Genomic DNA, 16,660 nt, shown 5'->3' with positions numbered 1-16,660 from the left:
CACAAACCAGGGGGAGGACAGTAGCCAAGGCTCCCCAGCTTCTCTCCTGAATGCAGTTTGCTGCTCACTGTGTCGTACCTGCGACCTCGGGGTGCTTCAGCAGGAGCAGGAGGGAGTATCTCAGCGTTGTGCTCGTTGTCTCAGTCCCAGCTCCAAACAAATCAGACACAGCGATTACCAAGCTTTCCAGAGTGAACTCCAAATGGGTTTCCTAAGAGTGATTTGGTGCAATTTAACAAATTATTTGCCAGCATTTTTATTACACTAAATCCAAAATAACTCACATTATTTTTTAAAAAAGAAGAAAGATAACAGGGAAAACTGAAAGTGCCATATTAAGACGACATGCTGTTGGATATGGTAGACTACAGAAAAGGTGACATCAAACTCATTGACTACCCGCTTACTTAGTTCTTGCATAAAAATCCCATTATGAGACGCTTCAGTGAGGTATGTCATGAATAATTCACAAAAGGAGGCAAATAGAAGCCTGTTTTCTCCTTTGTGATGAAAACACTTTTGAGACAAAACAGACATCATCGTGGGAGAGGAAGATTTAATTAATAGAATAAGAGTCTATGTACAAAATATTCTAGTATTGCCATGCCTGCTCAACTTGAAACAATTTGCATTTGAGATAAATGGACTCAATCTGTGGTTTAAGCCATTATTAAGAATTGAAAATGAATCTTGATGTGAATGGAAGGGGAGAGGGAGAGGGAAAGGAGAGGGTTGTGGGTGGGAGGGAAGTTATTGGGGTGGGGGGAAGCCATTGTAATCCATAAGATGTACTTTGGAATTTTATATTCATTAAATAAAAGTTAAAAAAAATAAAAAAAGAAATTATCTCTTAATTGTACACAAGCACAGTCTTAACGGATAAATTTATTAGTATGTTAGGAGCATCATGAAATGTAGTATAAGCCCAAAATAAGAGTCTGTAATTCTCTTCTCCTGTCAAAAATTGATATGGAATAAATGTTACTTGCAGATTCATTAAGAAATGAAAATCGTGCAAAGCAGATATGGCAGCAAAACCTAGAATGACAATGGGTTCCTCAAGAAAAGATGAGGTCAGCACCACTGTGTCCAGAAGGGAGGCAAGATGGACTGGGACATGTACAGGAATGAATCAGGAGGTACGAGGTGAAGAGATGCTGTGGTCATGAAGACAGACCTGAGACGTTCACTGTGCCCACAGATGAAGGAGAGAACAGGAGTAGTGCTGATGCCAGAGCTAAATGTCTAATTACATGGAGTTCTCACACACTGTGAGTGCTCCACTGCTAATGTGCCCAGGAAAGCAGTGGAAGATGGCATGAGTACTTGGGCTCCTGCACCCACGTGGGAGACCTAGATGAAGCTCTTGTCTCCTGGCTTCTGCCTGGCTCAGCTCGGGCCTTGCACCATGTTAGGAGTGAACCTACAGATGAAGGATTTCTTTCTCTATGCTCCTTCCTCTCCTGTCTGTGCCTCTGTCTTTCAAATCAATCAATAAATATTTTTTAAGAAAAAGAAATTGGTGAAATGATCTATTTAAGGTGCTGACACAAAAACAGTGTCAAACAAGAATCCTATTCCTTGGGAAAGATATAACCTTCCATAGCAAAGCAGAAATTAAGACATTCCAGATTAAAGCAATGTTATAGGGATCTCTTCACAGTAAATTTTTCATGCAAGAAATATTAAGGTGATTCAGCTTTCACATTGAAATAAATGGACACAGGACAACAAGTAAAAGTCTTTTTAAGAGATAAATATTTCTAGTAAGAGTAACTATACAGGTAATGGTAAAACTAATATTATTAAATTTTTAATATAAGTGCTTTGTTTCTATGTGACTTTAAATAAAAATTATGATAGCAGAATCACAAATGTGTTACTAGATATAATATAAAAAGATACAGTGTATAATAACAATAACACTATGCCAAGTAGGAAAAGCCAGTCACTAAAATAGCCAAATTCCAGGAGACAGAGGTAGAATGATAGGTTGGCAAGGACTGGGGTGTAAGTAATTACTATGTAATGGATATGAAGTTTCTGTTTTGTAGTATAAAATAATTCTGGCATGAATGGTGGTGACAGTTACAAAACAAAGTGAATGTGCTTAATGCCAGCTGACATTACATTAAAAATAATCAATACAACTTTTCTGTTTTGCATATTTTGGTGCAGTTTAAATATCTTTGTGGATTACATGTCCTGATCAAGTGGAATTTACCGAAGATATGCATGGATGGTTTAAAGAAAAGCAATAAGTAGGTTTCTGAGGAATCTCCAGACTGACTTCCATAGTGGCTTGACCAGTTTGCATTCCCACCAACAGTGGGTTAGTGTCCCTTTTTCCCCACATCCTCTCCAGCATCTGTTGTTGGTAGATTTCTGCATGTGAGCCATTCTAACCGGGGTGAGGTGAAACCTCATTGTGGTTTTGATTTGCATTTCCCTGATTGCTAATGACCTTGAACCTTTTTTCATGTGCCTGTTGGCCATTTGGATTTCCTCTTTTGAAAAATGTCTATTGAGGTCCTTGGCCCATCTCTTAAGTGGGTTGTTGGTTTTGTTTTTGTGGAGTTTCTTGATCTCTTTGTAGATTCTGGTTATTAACCCTTTATCTGTTGCATAGTTTGCAAATATTTTTTCCCATTCTGTCGGTTGTCTCTTCACTCTCCTGACTGTTTATTTTGCAGTACAGAAACTTCTCAATTTGATGCAATCCCAATAGTTAATTTTGGCTTTGACTGCCTGTGCCTCCCTGGTCTTTTCTGTAATTAATATAAAGTTATTCTTAAGTGTTAAAAGTTAACTGAAATGTGATCCCTGTTAAACATAAGAGTGGGAATAAGAGAGGGAAGAGATGTATAATTTGGGACATGCACAAGCTGACTTGCCCCAAATGGTAGAGTTAAAAACATACCAGGGGATTCCAATTCAATCCCATCAGGGTGGCATGTACCAATGCCATCTCACTGTTCCAAGTGATCAATTTCAGTTCACAATTGATCATAATGAAAGGACTAAGAGTCAAAGGGAGCACATAAACAAGTCTAGTACCTGCTAACACTAACCGATGGAATAAATAAAGGGGAGAGTGATCCAACATGGAAAGTGAGATACTCAGCAGACTCATAGAATGGCAGATGTCCTAAAAAGCACTCTGGCCTCAGAATCAGCCCTAAGTCATGCGGATCTGGCTGAAAAGCCCATGAGAGTATTTAAGGCATGGAAAGCCAAGACACTCTGGCAACAGATCTCTGCGAGTGAGATCCCAGTGGAAAGAACAGGTCTTCAAAGAAGGAGGTACCTTTCTCTGAAGGGAGGAGAGAACCTCCACTTTGACTATGACCTTGTCTAAACAAGATAAGAGTCGGAGAACTCAGAGGGCTTCCAAAGCCTTGGAAACTCATGACTGGTGCATAAGGAGACAACTGATGCCATAGACAGGAGTGTCAATTTGTAAAGTCAACAACAGGAGTCACTGTGCACTTACTCCTCATGTAGGACCTCTGTCCTTAATGTGCTGTGTATTGAGATTTAATGCTATAACGAGTACTCAAACAATATATTTCACTTTGTGTTTCTATGGGGGTGCAAACTGTTGAAATCTTTACTTAATGTATACTAAACTGATCCTCTGTAAAAAAAAAAAAAAAAAAAAGAAAAGAAAAAAGAAATTATCAACTCCCAACTTGACTCTCACTGGGATTAAACATGACAATAGGTCTGATCTGATTTCATCATCATTTAAAAAAAAATCATCTATTATTTTTCACTTTATGTTTCTGTGTGGGAGCAAACTGTTGAAATCCTTACTTAATGTATACTAAGCTGATCTTCTGTACATTAAGATAATCGAAAATGAATCTTGATGTGAATGGAAGGGGAGAGGGAGTGGGAAAGGGGAGGGTAGTGGGTGGGAGGGACGGTATGTGGGGGAAGCCATTGTAATCCATAAATCGTACTTTGGAAATTTATATTCATTAAATAAAAGTTAAAAAAAAGAAAAGCAATAAGTATAAAAACAAAATTTTTAGAATGAGAAAAAATTATCTCAACAGCTTTTTTAAAAAGTCCTTGAGGGGTTGGCTCTGTGGCACAGTGTGTTAAAGCCCTAGCCTACACTGCCGGCATCCCATATGGGTGCCAGTTCTAGACCCGCAGGCTCCACTTCCAATTCAGCTCTCTGTTATGGCCAGGGAAAGCAGTAGAAGATGGACCAAGTCCTTGGGCCCCTGCATCCATGTGGGAGACCCCAAGGATTCTCCTGGTTCCTGGCTACGCATTGGCACAGCACTGGCCTTTGCAGCCAATTGGGGAGTGAACCAGTGGATGGAAGACTTCTCTCTCTCCCTCTCTGCCTCTCCTTCTCTCTCTCTGTAACTATTTCAAATAAATAAACAAATCTTTTAAAAAGTACTTGAAAATTTAAATGCTGTGCATGATAAAAAATCTCTGAAAATTACAAATAGAAGGAAGCTTCCTTATATTGATATGACATATTAAAAATTACAAAACTGAATCTTAATAATTTCTTCAAGCTTAAAATCTTGTTCTATGAAATAATGGAGGAAAAAATCCACCAAGGAACTGTACTTTCACAACTGCCTTTCAGCATAGCCCTAGAAGGTCTAGCCAGAAAAATTACACATGAAAAAGAAATAAATGCAATAAAAATAAAAAGGAAGTATGATTACTTCTATTTGAAGGTGACAGAGCACAGGAAAGTATACAGTCAAATCAAAGACAAGAAGAGGAAATTAGAAATCTAAAAAACATTGTTGGGAATCTACAGGATACTATAATAAAACCCACCATTCGGATTCTGGGAGTTCCTGAAGGCATGGAGAAAGAGAAAGGATTAGAAGGCCTTTTTAGTGAAATACTAGCAGATTTTTGGATTTGGAGAGAGATGTCCAAGTACAGGAAGCACACAGAGCTCCCAATAGACATGACCAGAAAAGATCCTTGCCACGACACATTGCAATCAAACTCACCGCAGTGAAACATAAAGAAAAGATTCTAAGATGTGGAAGAAAGAAATGCCAGATTACTCTCAGAGGATCTCCAATTAGACTCACAGCAGACTTCTCATCAGAAACCCTGCAGTCTATAAAAGAATGGCGAGATATAGCCCAAGTCCTAAGAGAAAAGAAGCTGTCATCCGAGAATATTATATCCTGCAAAGCTCTCATTTGTGAATTAAGGTGAAACAAAGACCTTTCATAGCAAACAGAAATTGAAAGAATTTGTCACCACTCATCCAGTCCTGCAAAAGGTGCTTAAAGATGTGTTACACACAGAAACACAGAAACACGGCCATCAATACAAAGAAGGTAAAGGAAGAAAATCTCTCAGTAAAAGATCACAGGAAGTGGAGCCGGCACCCTAGCGCACTAGTTTAATCTTCCACCTGCAGCACAAGCATCCCATATGGGCACTGGTTCTAGTCCAGGTTGATGCTCTTCCCATCCAGTCTCTGCTATGGCTGGGAAAGCAGTAGAGGATGGTCTATGTCCTTAGGTCCTTGCACCCACATGGGAGACTGGGAGGTGGCACCTGGCTCCTGGCTTCGGATCAGTGTAGCTCTGGCCATTGCGGCCATTTGGTGAATGCACCAATGGATGCAAGACCTTTCTCTCTGTCTCTCCCTCTCACTGTCTATAAATCTACCTCTCAAATAAAAATGAATAAAGTCTTTTAAAAAAAAGATCACAGGAAGTTCAAAGTATGAATATCTTCTTCAAAGTAGAAATATCTTTGGAAAATGGCAGGGCAAAGTCACTACTTATCAATAGTCACATGGAATGTAAATGGCCTCAACTATCCAATTAAAAGACCCAGAGTAGCTGAATGGATTAAAAAACAAAACACATCTATTTGCTGTTTACAAGAAACACATCTTTCCAACAAAGATGCATGCAGACTGAAAGTGAAAGGTTGAAAAAAGATATTCCATGCCACAGAAACCAAAAAAGAGCTGGCATAGCCATCTTAATATCACACAAAATAAACTTTAACACAAAAAATGTTAAGAGGGATAAAGAGGGGCACTATATAATGATTAAAGGATCATTCAACAGGAAGATGTAACTATTATAAATGTATATGTACCTAACTACAGGGCACCAGGTTATTTAAAAGATATGTTAAGGAACTTAAAGGGAGACATGGACTGCAGTACAGTAGTACTGGGGGACTTAAATATTCCATTTTTAGATAGAGACAAATCAACCAGACAGAAGATCAACAAGGAAACAGCAAATTCAATCGACACTATAGCCCAAATAGATCTAACTTATATCTACAGAACTTTTCGTCCTACACTTGAAGGCTACACATATTTCTCAGCAGTACATGGAGCCTACTCTATGACTGAACACATCATAGGCCATAAAGCAATCTCAGCAAATTCAAAAGAATAGAAATCATACCATGCATCTTCTTGGAACACAATGGAAAGAAGCTGGAAATCAGCAACTCAGGAATCTCTAGAGCATATGCAAACACATGGAGATGGAACAAATTGCACATGAATGAACACTGGGTCATAGAAGAAATCAAAAGAGAAATCAAAAACATTCTGGAAGCAAATGAAGATAACAACACACCATATCAAAACGTATGGGATACAGCAAAAGCAGTGTTAAGAGGAAAGTTTATAGCAATAGGTGCCTACATCAAGAAATTGGAAAGCCACCAAATAAATGAGCTATGAATGCATCTCAGTGATCTATAAAAACTATAGCAAACCAGATCCAAAACTAGTAGGAGAAGATAAATAGTTAAAATTAGAGAAGAAATAAACAGAATTGAATCCAAAAAAAAAAAAAAAAAAAAACATTACAAAAGATCTTCAAAACGAAGAGCTGGTTTTTTGAAAAAATAAACAAAATTGACACCCCATTGGCCAACCAACCAAAAAAAGAAGAGAGAAGAACAAAATCAATAAAATTAGAGATGAAAAAGGCTATGTAACAACAGACACCACAGAAATAAAAAGAGTCATCAGAAATTACTACAAAGAGCGGTATGCCAACAACTTCAGAAATCTAGCAGTATTAGATAGATCCCTGGACACATGCAACGTACCTAAATTGAACCATGAAGACATAGATAACCTAAACAGACCCACAAACAACGCAGAAATTGAATCAATAATTAAGGCCATCCCAACAAGAAAAGCCCAGGACCAGATGGATTCACTGCTGAATTCTACCACACATTTAAAGAAGAACTGACTCCAATTCTTCTCAAACTATTCAGAGCAATCAAAAAAGAGGGAGTCCTACCAAATTCTTTCTATGAAGCCAGCATCACCTTAATTCCTAAGCCTGAAAAAGATGCAGCATTGAAAGAGAATTACAGACCAATATCCCTGATGAACATAGATGCAAAAATCCTCAATAAAATTCTCGCCATTAGAATGCAACAACACATCAGAAAGATCATCCACCCAGACCAAGTGGGATTTATCCCTGGTATGCAGGGATGGTTCAATGTTCACAAATCAATGTGATACACCACATTAACAAACTCATACCCATAACTGAGACAGAAATTGAATCAGTAATAAAGGCCATCCCAACAAAGAAAAGTCCAGGACCCGATGGATTCGCTGCTGAATTCTACCAGGCATTTAAAAAAGAACTAACGCCAATTATTCTCAAGCTATTGAAAACAATTGAAAAGAGGGAATCCTCCCAAATCCTTCCTACGAAGCCAGTATATTCTTAATGCCTAACGTGAAAAAGATGCATTATGAAAGCATGTTGTATTTTATCCAATGCTTTCTCTGCATCTATTTAAATAATCATACAGATTTTCTTCTGCAATTTGTTAATGTGGTGTATCACATTGACTGATTTGTGAATGCTGAACCATCCCTGCATACCAGGGATAAATCCTACTTGGTCTGGTTAGATGAAATTTCTAGCTTATTGTTGAATTCTATTGGTTAGAATTTTATTGAGGATTTTTGCATATGTTCATCAATGAAATTGGTTAATGTAGTGGAACTGACACCCTATAAACCAACTTAGATTTATGTCCAACTGACCTTTGGACAGGGTGCCAAGGTAATGCAACAGGGAATAAATAGCCTTGTACACAAACAGTGAAGTGATGATGTGATCCACACCTGCAGGTTGCCTGCTAGACACCAACCTCTCTCTCCACCTCTGCACAACTTACTGTGTTACAGTGAACTAAGTCTTTGTCTTCCTTCGACCTACTCTTTCCTACTGCACACTAAACACCCCCACACACCACTCACTCCACCTGAAATTCCCTCTCCTGTCCTACACTGCAGATTTCTAAAACCTCCTTCAATGTGCAAGATATGCATAAATCCCTCCCAGGCTAAGCTATGTGCCCCTCTCCCTTACACTTGTCAGTGATGATGTCACTTCATATTACAGCATGATAGTCGGTGATTCTTAGTTGTAATTGTTTTCAAGTCCCCTGAGATGTGCATTATGTTCCTCCTTGGGTAGATTCTTTTCATCTAAAGAGCAAGTCACAGATATTCTAGAAATTTAACAATTTAATTTTACATTATGTATCTTCAAAACATTTATGAAAATGTACATTATTTTTAAAAATCACAAGCTTCCATTTTTACACCAAAATAAACTTACCTTTTAATTCTTTATTTCTGCAAACTTTGTATGAATACTCTAATATTTTTATGCTATTTGCAGTTCATTTATATGATATGTAAAGTGCTTGTCAAACTAGTCTGACCATTTTAACATCCCTTGTAGATACAAAATTATTCAATGAACCTCAAAATGTACAAGAAATAAAATAATGAACTGTTGTGAACAATTTACCTGCTCCATTTTGATCAAGAAACAATCGATAAAGTCCTGAGGACTGTTAACATGCAGGGATTTTTGGTGTTCTTTCACTTTCTCCATAATAAAATTTTTTTTCTTCAATAAATGTTTATTCTTTTTTTAACTTTTATTTAATGAATATAAATTTCCAAAGTACGATTTATGGATTACAATGGCTTCCCCCACATACCGTCCCTCCCACCCACTACCCTCCCCTTTCCCACTCCCTCTCCCCTTCCATTCACATCAAGATTCATTTTCGATTATCTTAATATACAGAAGATCAGCTTATTATACATTAAGTAAGGATTTCAACAGTTTGCTCACACAAAAACAAAAAGTGAAAAATAATAGATGATTTTTTTTAAATGATGATGAAATCAGATCAGACCTATTGTCATGTTTAATCCCAGTGAGAGTCAAGTTGGGAGTTGAAAATTTCTTTTTTTTTTTTTTTTTACAGAGGATCAGTTTAGTATACATTAGGTAAAGATTTCAACAGTTTGCACCCCCATAAAAACACAAAGTGAAATATATTGTTTGAGTACTCGTTATAGCATTAAATCTCAATACACAGCACATTAAGGACAGAGATCCTACATGAGGAGTAAGTGCACAGTGACTCCTGTTGTTGACTTTACCAATTGACACTCCTGTCTATGGCATCAGTAGTCTCCCTATGCTCCGGTCATGAGTTTCCAAGGCTTTGGAAGCCCTCTGAGTTCTCCGATTCTTATCTTGTTTAGACAAGCTCATAGTCAAAGTGGAGGTTCTCTCCTCCCTTCAGAGAAAGGTACCTCCTTCTTTGAAGACCTGTTCTTTCCACTGGGATCTCACTCGCAGAGATCTTTTGCCAGAGTGTCTTGGCTTTCCATGCCTGAAATACTCTCATGGGCTTTTCAGCCAGATCCGAATGCCTTTAGGGCTTACTCTGAGGCCAGAGTGCTATTTAGGACATCTGCCATTCTATGAGTCTGCTGAGTATCTCGCTTCCCATGTTGGATCACTCTCCCCTTATTTATTCCATCGGTTAGTGTTAGCAGGTACTAGACTTGTTTATGTTCTCCCTTTGACTCTTAGTCCTTTCATTATGATCAATTGTGAACTGAGATTGATCACTTGGAATAGTGAGATGGCATTGGTACATGCCACCCTGATGGGATTGAATTGGAATCCCCTGGTATGTTTTTAACTCTACCATTTGGGGCAAGTCAGCTTGAGCATGTCCCAAATTATATATCTCTTCCCTCTCTTATTCCCACTCTTATGTTTAACAGGGATCACATTTCAGTTAATTTTTAACACTTAAGAATAACTGTGTATTAATTACAGAATTAAACCAGTCATATTAAGTAGAACAGACAAAAAAACTACTAAGAGGGATAATGTATTAAGTTGTTCATTAACAGTCAGGGCTATGCTGATCAAGTCACCGTTTCCCATAGTGTCCATTTCATTTCAGGAGGTTTCCTTTTTGGTGTTCCGTCAGTTGTCAATGATCAGGGAGAACATATGGTATTTGTCCCTTTGGGACCGGCTTATTTCACTCAGCATGATGTGTTCCAGATTCCTCCATTTTGTTGCAAATGACTGGATTTCGTTGTTTCTTACTGCGGTATAGTATTCTAAAGAGTACATATCCCATAATTTCTTTATCCAGTCTACCGTTGATGGGCATTTAGGTCGGTTCCAGGTCTTAGCTATTGTGAATTGAGCTGCAATAAACATTAGGCTGCAGACCGCTTTTTTGTTTGCCGATTTAAATTCCTTTGGGTAAATTCCAAGGAGTGGGGTGGCTTGGTCGAACGGTAGGGTTATCTTCAGGTTTCTGAGGAATCTCCAGACTGACTTCCATAGTGGCTTGACCAGTTTGCATCCCCACCAACAGTGGGTTAGTGTCCCTTTTTCCCCACATCCTCTCCAGCATCTGTTGTTGGTAGATTTCTGAATGTGAGCCATTCTAACCGGGGTGAGGTGAAACCTCATTGTGGTTTTGATTTGCATTTCCCTGATTGCTAATGACCTTGAACATTTTTTCATGTGCCTGTTGGCCATTTGGATTTCCTCTTTGGAAAAATGTCTATTGAGGTCCTTGGCCCATCTCTTAATTGGGTTGTTGGTTTTGTTTTTGTGGAGTTTCTTGATCTCTTTGTAGATTCTGGTTATTAACCCTTTATCTGTTGCCTAGTTTGCAAATATTTTTTCCCATTCTGTCGGTTGTCTCTTCACCCTCCTGACTGTTTCTTTTGCAGTACAGAAACTTCTCAATTTGATGCAATCCCAATAGTTGATTTTGGCTTTGACTGCCTGTGCCTCCCGGGTCTTTTCCATAAACTCTTTGCCTGTGCCAATATCTTGAAGGGTTTCTCCAATGTTCTCTAGTAACTTGATGGTGTCGGGTCGTAGATTTAGGTCTTTAATCCATGTTGAGTGGATTTTTGTGTAAGGCGTAAGGTAGGGGGTCTTGCTTCATGCTTCTGCACGTGGAAATCCAATTTTCCCAGCACCATTTATTTAATAGACTGTCCTTGCTCCAGGAATTGGTTTTAGATCCTTGGTCAAATATAAGTTGGCTGTAGATGTTTGGGTTGATTTCTGGTGTTTCAATTCTGTTCCATTGGTCTATCCATCTGTTTCTGTACCAGTACCATGCTGTTTTGATTACAACTGCCCTGTAGTATGTCCTGAAATCTGGTATTGTGATGCCTCCGGCTTTGTTTTTGTTGTACAAGATTGCTTTAGCTATTCGAGGTCTCTTGTGCCTCCATATAAATTTCAGCACCAATTTTTCCAGATCTGAGAAGAAGGTCTTTGGTATCTTGATTGGTATTGCATTGAATTTATAAATTGCTTTTGGGAGAATGGACATTTTGATGATACTGATTCTTCCAATCCATGAGCATGGAAGATTTTTCCATTTCTTGGTATCCTCTTCTATTTCTTTCTTTAAGGTTTTGTAATTTTCATCGTAGAGATCCTTAACGTCCTTGGTTAAGTTTATTCCAAGGTATTTGATTGTTTTTGTAGCTATTGTGAATGGGATTGATCTTAGAAGTTCTTCCTCAGCCATGGCATTGTCTGTGTATACCAAGGCTGTTGATTTTTGTGCATTGATTTTATACCCTGCTACTTTGCCAAAATCTTCTATGAGTTCCAATAGTCTCTTAGTAGAGTTCTTTGGGTCCCCTAAATAAAGAATCATGTCATCTGCAAAGAGGGATAGTTTGAGTTCTTCCTTCCCAATTTGTATCCCTTTAATTTCTTTTTCTTGCCTAATAGCTCTGGCTAGAACCTCCAGAACTATATTGAATAGCAGTGGTGAGAGTGGACATCCCTGTCTGGTACCAGATCTCAGTGGAAATGCTTCCAACTTTTCCCCATTCAATAGGATGTTGGCTGTGGGTTTTTCATAGATTGCTTTGATTGTATTGAGGACTGTTCCTTCCAAACCCAGTTTGCTTAGAGTTTTCATCATGAACGGCACTTAAAAGACACCGATTGGCTGATTGGGTTAAGAAACAAAACCCATCTATTTGCTGCTTACAAGAAACTCATCTTTCCAACAAAGATCCATACAGACTGAAAGTGAAAGGCTGGAAAAAGTTATACCATGCCAACAGAAATGAAAAAAGAGCAGGCGTAGCCATCTTAATTTCAGACACCATAAACTTTACCACAAAAACCGTTAAGAGAGACAAAGAGGGACACTACATAATGATTAAGGGATCAATTCAACATGAAGATATAACAATTATCAATGTATATGCACCTAACTACAGGGCACCGGTTTATCTAAAAGATTTGTTAACGGACTTAAAGGGAGACTTAGACCCCAATACAATAGTACTGCGGGACTTCAATACTCCACTCTCAGAAATAGACAGATCAATAGGACAGAAGATCAACAATGATACAGTAGATTTAAACGACACTATAGCCCAAATGGATCTAACAGATATATACAGAACTTTCAATCCTACAGCTAAAGATTTTACATTCTTCTCAGCAATACATGGAACCTTCTCTAGGATTGACCACATACTAGGCCATAAAGCAAGTCTCAGCAAATTCAAAAGAATTAGAATCATACCATGCAGCTTCTCAGACCACAGCGGGATGAAGCTGGAAATTAGCAACTCAGGAAACCCCAGAAAGTATGCAAACACATGGAGACTGAACAACATGCTCCTGAATGAACAATGGGTCATAGAAGAAATCAAAAGAGAAATCAAAAACTTTCTGGAAGTAAATGAGGATAACAGCACAACATACCAAAACTTATGGGACGCAGCAAAAGCAGTGTTAAGAGGAAAGTTTATATCAATAGGTGCCTACATCAAGAAATTGGAAAGGCACCAAATAGATGAGCTTTCAATTCACCTCAAGGATCTAGAAAACCTACAGCAAACCAGACCCAAATCTAGTAGGAGAAGAGAAATAATTAAAATCAGAGAAGAAATTAACAGGATTGAATCAAGAAAAACATTCCAAAAAATCAGCCAAACGAGGAGCTGGTTTTTTGAAAAAATAAACAAAATTGACACCCCATTGGCCCAACTAACTAAAAAAAGAAGAGAAAAGACCCAAATCAATAAAATCAGAGATGAAAAAGGAAACGTAACAACAGACACCACAGAAATAAAAAGAATCATCAGAAATTACTACAAGGACTTGTATGCCAGCAAACAGGGAAACCTACCAGAAATGGATAGATTCCTGGACACATGCAACCTACCTAAATTGAACCAGGAAGACATTGAAAACCTAAACAGACCCATAACTGAGACAGAAATTGAAACAGTAATAAAGGCCCTCCCAACAAAGAAAAGCCCAGGACCAGATGGATTCACTGCTGAATTCTACCTGACATTTAAAGAAGAACTAACTCCAATTCTTCTCAAACTATTCAGAACAATCGAAGAAGAGGGAATCCTCCCAAATTCTTTCTATGAAGCCAGCATCACCTTAATCCCTAAGCCGGAAAAAGATGCAGCACTGAAAGAGAATTACAGACCAATATCCCTGATGAACATAGATGCAAAAATCCTCAATAAAATTCTCGCCAATAGAATGCAACAACACATCAGAAAGATCATCCACCCAGACCAAGTGGGATTTATCGCTGGTATGCAGGGATGGTTTAATGTGCGCAAGACAATCAATGTGATACACCACATTAACAGACTGCAGAAGAAAAACCATATGATTATCTCAATAGATGCCGAGAAAGCATAATAAAATTTTTTATATAATCACTATTCTTTAAAAATGTCATATGAATTCCTGGGAAGTAATCCATAAGACCAGGAAAATTATTGCAGACCTAAAACAGAAAACAATGATTTATTTAATTATATATACATATATACCCTATTTAGGAGTTATAGCTATAAATATGAACAAAATATGGTGTCCATCATTATGGGAAAACTTCTATTGTAAATGTGTGGTAGTTCTGTATGCTGATAGACATATTGAAGGAGAGTAGTCTGACAAAAAAATTAAAGATGAAAAGTAATTTCCCAAAATCATACATAATTTTTATAGTGTAAAATCTTCTTTATATGAATTTTATTTTTTTACCTAAATGGTTTGCTATGAAATTGAAATATAATAGGAAATCAGAGCATTGTCATCCAGCAGGTAAACCCACTGCAGTGAATGCCAGCATCCCACATTGTGTGCTCCGTTAATTCTTAACTACTCCACTTCCTGCCACTGGGCCTGAGAGGCAATCTGTGATGGCTCAAGCACTTATATTCCTGGTTCCTCGCAGCTGCCTTGCCTAACCCTGGTTTTTGGGGCATTCAGAAGGTGAACCAGCAGATGGAAGATCTTTTCTCTCTCTCTCTCTCTCTCTCTCTCTCTCTTTCTCTTTCTCACTTTTTCTTTGATCCTGCCTTTCAAATAAATAAATATTTTAAGAATAAAAGGGCGTGGATATACATTCATTGACAAAGACATTCTTTGTCCAGTCATCAAAGCGCCTTTATAGAAATAGGGCTTGGAGTTTAGTGGAAAAATCACTGGATAAGAAGATAATGAACACAAACACTAGCCCAGTATTTGGACACTCGTTTTCTTGTGTGCAAATAAAAGTTTCAATCATCTTTTTTTTTTGACAGGCAGAGTGGACAGTGAGAGAGAGAGACAGAGAGAAAGGTCTTCCTTTTGCCGTTGGTTCACCCTCAATGGCCGCTACCGCCAGCGCGCTGCGACCGGCACACTGTGCTGATCGAAGGCAGGAGCCAGGTGTTTATCCTGGTCTCCCGTAGGGTGCAGGGCCCAAGCACTTGGGCCATCCTCCACTGCACTCCTGGGCCACAGCATAGAGCTGGCCTGGAAGAGGGGCAATGGGACAGAATCCGGGCCCCGACCGGGACTAGAACCCCATGTGCCAGCGCCACAAGGTAGAGAATTAGTCTATTGAGCCACAGCGCTGACCAAAAGTTTCCATCATCTTTCACAGTGTTTAGCGACATCAGCTCTACTGGAACTGTACTCTATGAACTTTCTCTTCACATCTTGGTTCATGTAGATCTTTCTACCTGTCGGATAAAGGAACATAAATGGTTTCTCAGGAACAAAAGATCTCATTCTCACCTGCAACCATGGAGAGCTCAGAAGCCGAGCATTTTCATTGAATTTTTCCATCAGTTTAAGGAAGTCTTCATCTTTATAATCAAAGCGATTATGGAAAATAATGGAGCAGATCACATTGCAGGGAGCACAGCCCAGGATAAAGGTGGGATCACAGGGTGAGGCTGAAGGATTGAAAACAATTTTAAAACACCATTAAAATATACAAATAAAGCACATTATTTTTGTCCTACAAATTGCCTACAAATTCCGGTGACAGAAAAAAAAATGGCACACATAAAATCAAACATCGCTTTACTGTAAGCCTAAGTTGACCATTACATCCCAGCTGGCTAAATAATGATATTTCTCTAATACTCAATTCACATTTAATGTTTTTATGTTCACATTTTTATCACAAGAGATCTGCTATTTGAGAAGGAAAATGAAAACTGTTTAAAATTAATAATTCAAGTTTTCAAACTAGAATCAGTTACCTATGCAATGTTTGTAGACAATAAAGCACTGAAATAGTGTGCAGAAAATAGTGTGGGCCAGGAAACTTCTTAAAGCTAAAATAATGAATAGTCACAAATAATGAAAAATTATGTGTTGTGTTGAACCAGTAGGGAAGAACTGAAGAGACAGCTTATGGGTAAATTCATGTATTTTAAAGAAAAAATGTCAAAGCATGCATATAATATGAGAAAAAAAACTAAAAAATGAACAGTAGAAGCAAGCTATTGGTCTAATGCTTATGATACAATTGAAGACGAAATGCATTCCAGATAGAGTGCTGGGTTCAACACTAGGCCCCACTCCTAACTCCACTTCCTGACAATTCAGACTCTTGGAGAGATCAAGTGATGGTTCAAATAGTTGAGTTCATGCCACTCAAGTGGGAGATCTAACTGAGTACCCCACTTCTGGCTCCATTAACGGCCTGGCTATGTGGGAATCTGGGGAGTGAACTAGTAGATGAGATCTCTCTCTCTCTCTCTGAGCTCTTTCTGTGTGTTTATCTATATGTTTGACTTTCACTTTAAAGGAAAACTTTGAAAAATAAATAAGGAAAAAATAAGTTTCAGTTGGATTTGTTTACTCAAAGGAGTAAAGTGACAATTTTTGTTTAATTTTCGATTCTCTTTATATACAGAAGATCAGTTTAGCATACAGTAAGTAAAGATTTGAACAGTTTGCTCCCACACAGAAACATAAAGTGAAAAATACTGTTTGAGTAC

The 16,660-nt window shown here is 38.2% G+C and overlaps 1 pseudogene across 1 annotated transcript in view; it reads right to left on the bottom strand.

Moving 5' to 3' along the window:
• LOC100348929 (cytochrome P450 2C5-like) overlaps positions 1-16,660 on the bottom strand; it is a 38,138-nt pseudogene that overhangs the window by 16,462 nt on the left and 5,016 nt on the right. The window contains exons 4-8 of the transcript XR_016222092.1: positions 15,444-15,604; positions 14,097-14,163; positions 12,291-12,298; positions 8,835-8,936; positions 79-211 (exon numbers count right to left, since the gene is read on the bottom strand). The product of XR_016222092.1 is annotated as a cytochrome P450 2C5-like (transcript). The remainder of the gene's footprint in view (positions 1-78; positions 212-8,834; positions 8,937-12,290; positions 12,299-14,096; positions 14,164-15,443; positions 15,605-16,660) is intronic.

The sequence above is a fragment of the Oryctolagus cuniculus genome, chromosome 15 (assembly GCF_051225735.1).
Source record: "Oryctolagus cuniculus isolate XC-2025 breed Fujian yellow rabbit chromosome 15, ASM5122573v1, whole genome shotgun sequence".
Classification (NCBI taxonomy): domain Eukaryota; kingdom Metazoa; phylum Chordata; class Mammalia; order Lagomorpha; family Leporidae; genus Oryctolagus; species Oryctolagus cuniculus.
This window is presented reverse-complemented; position numbering and strand designations above follow the sequence as displayed.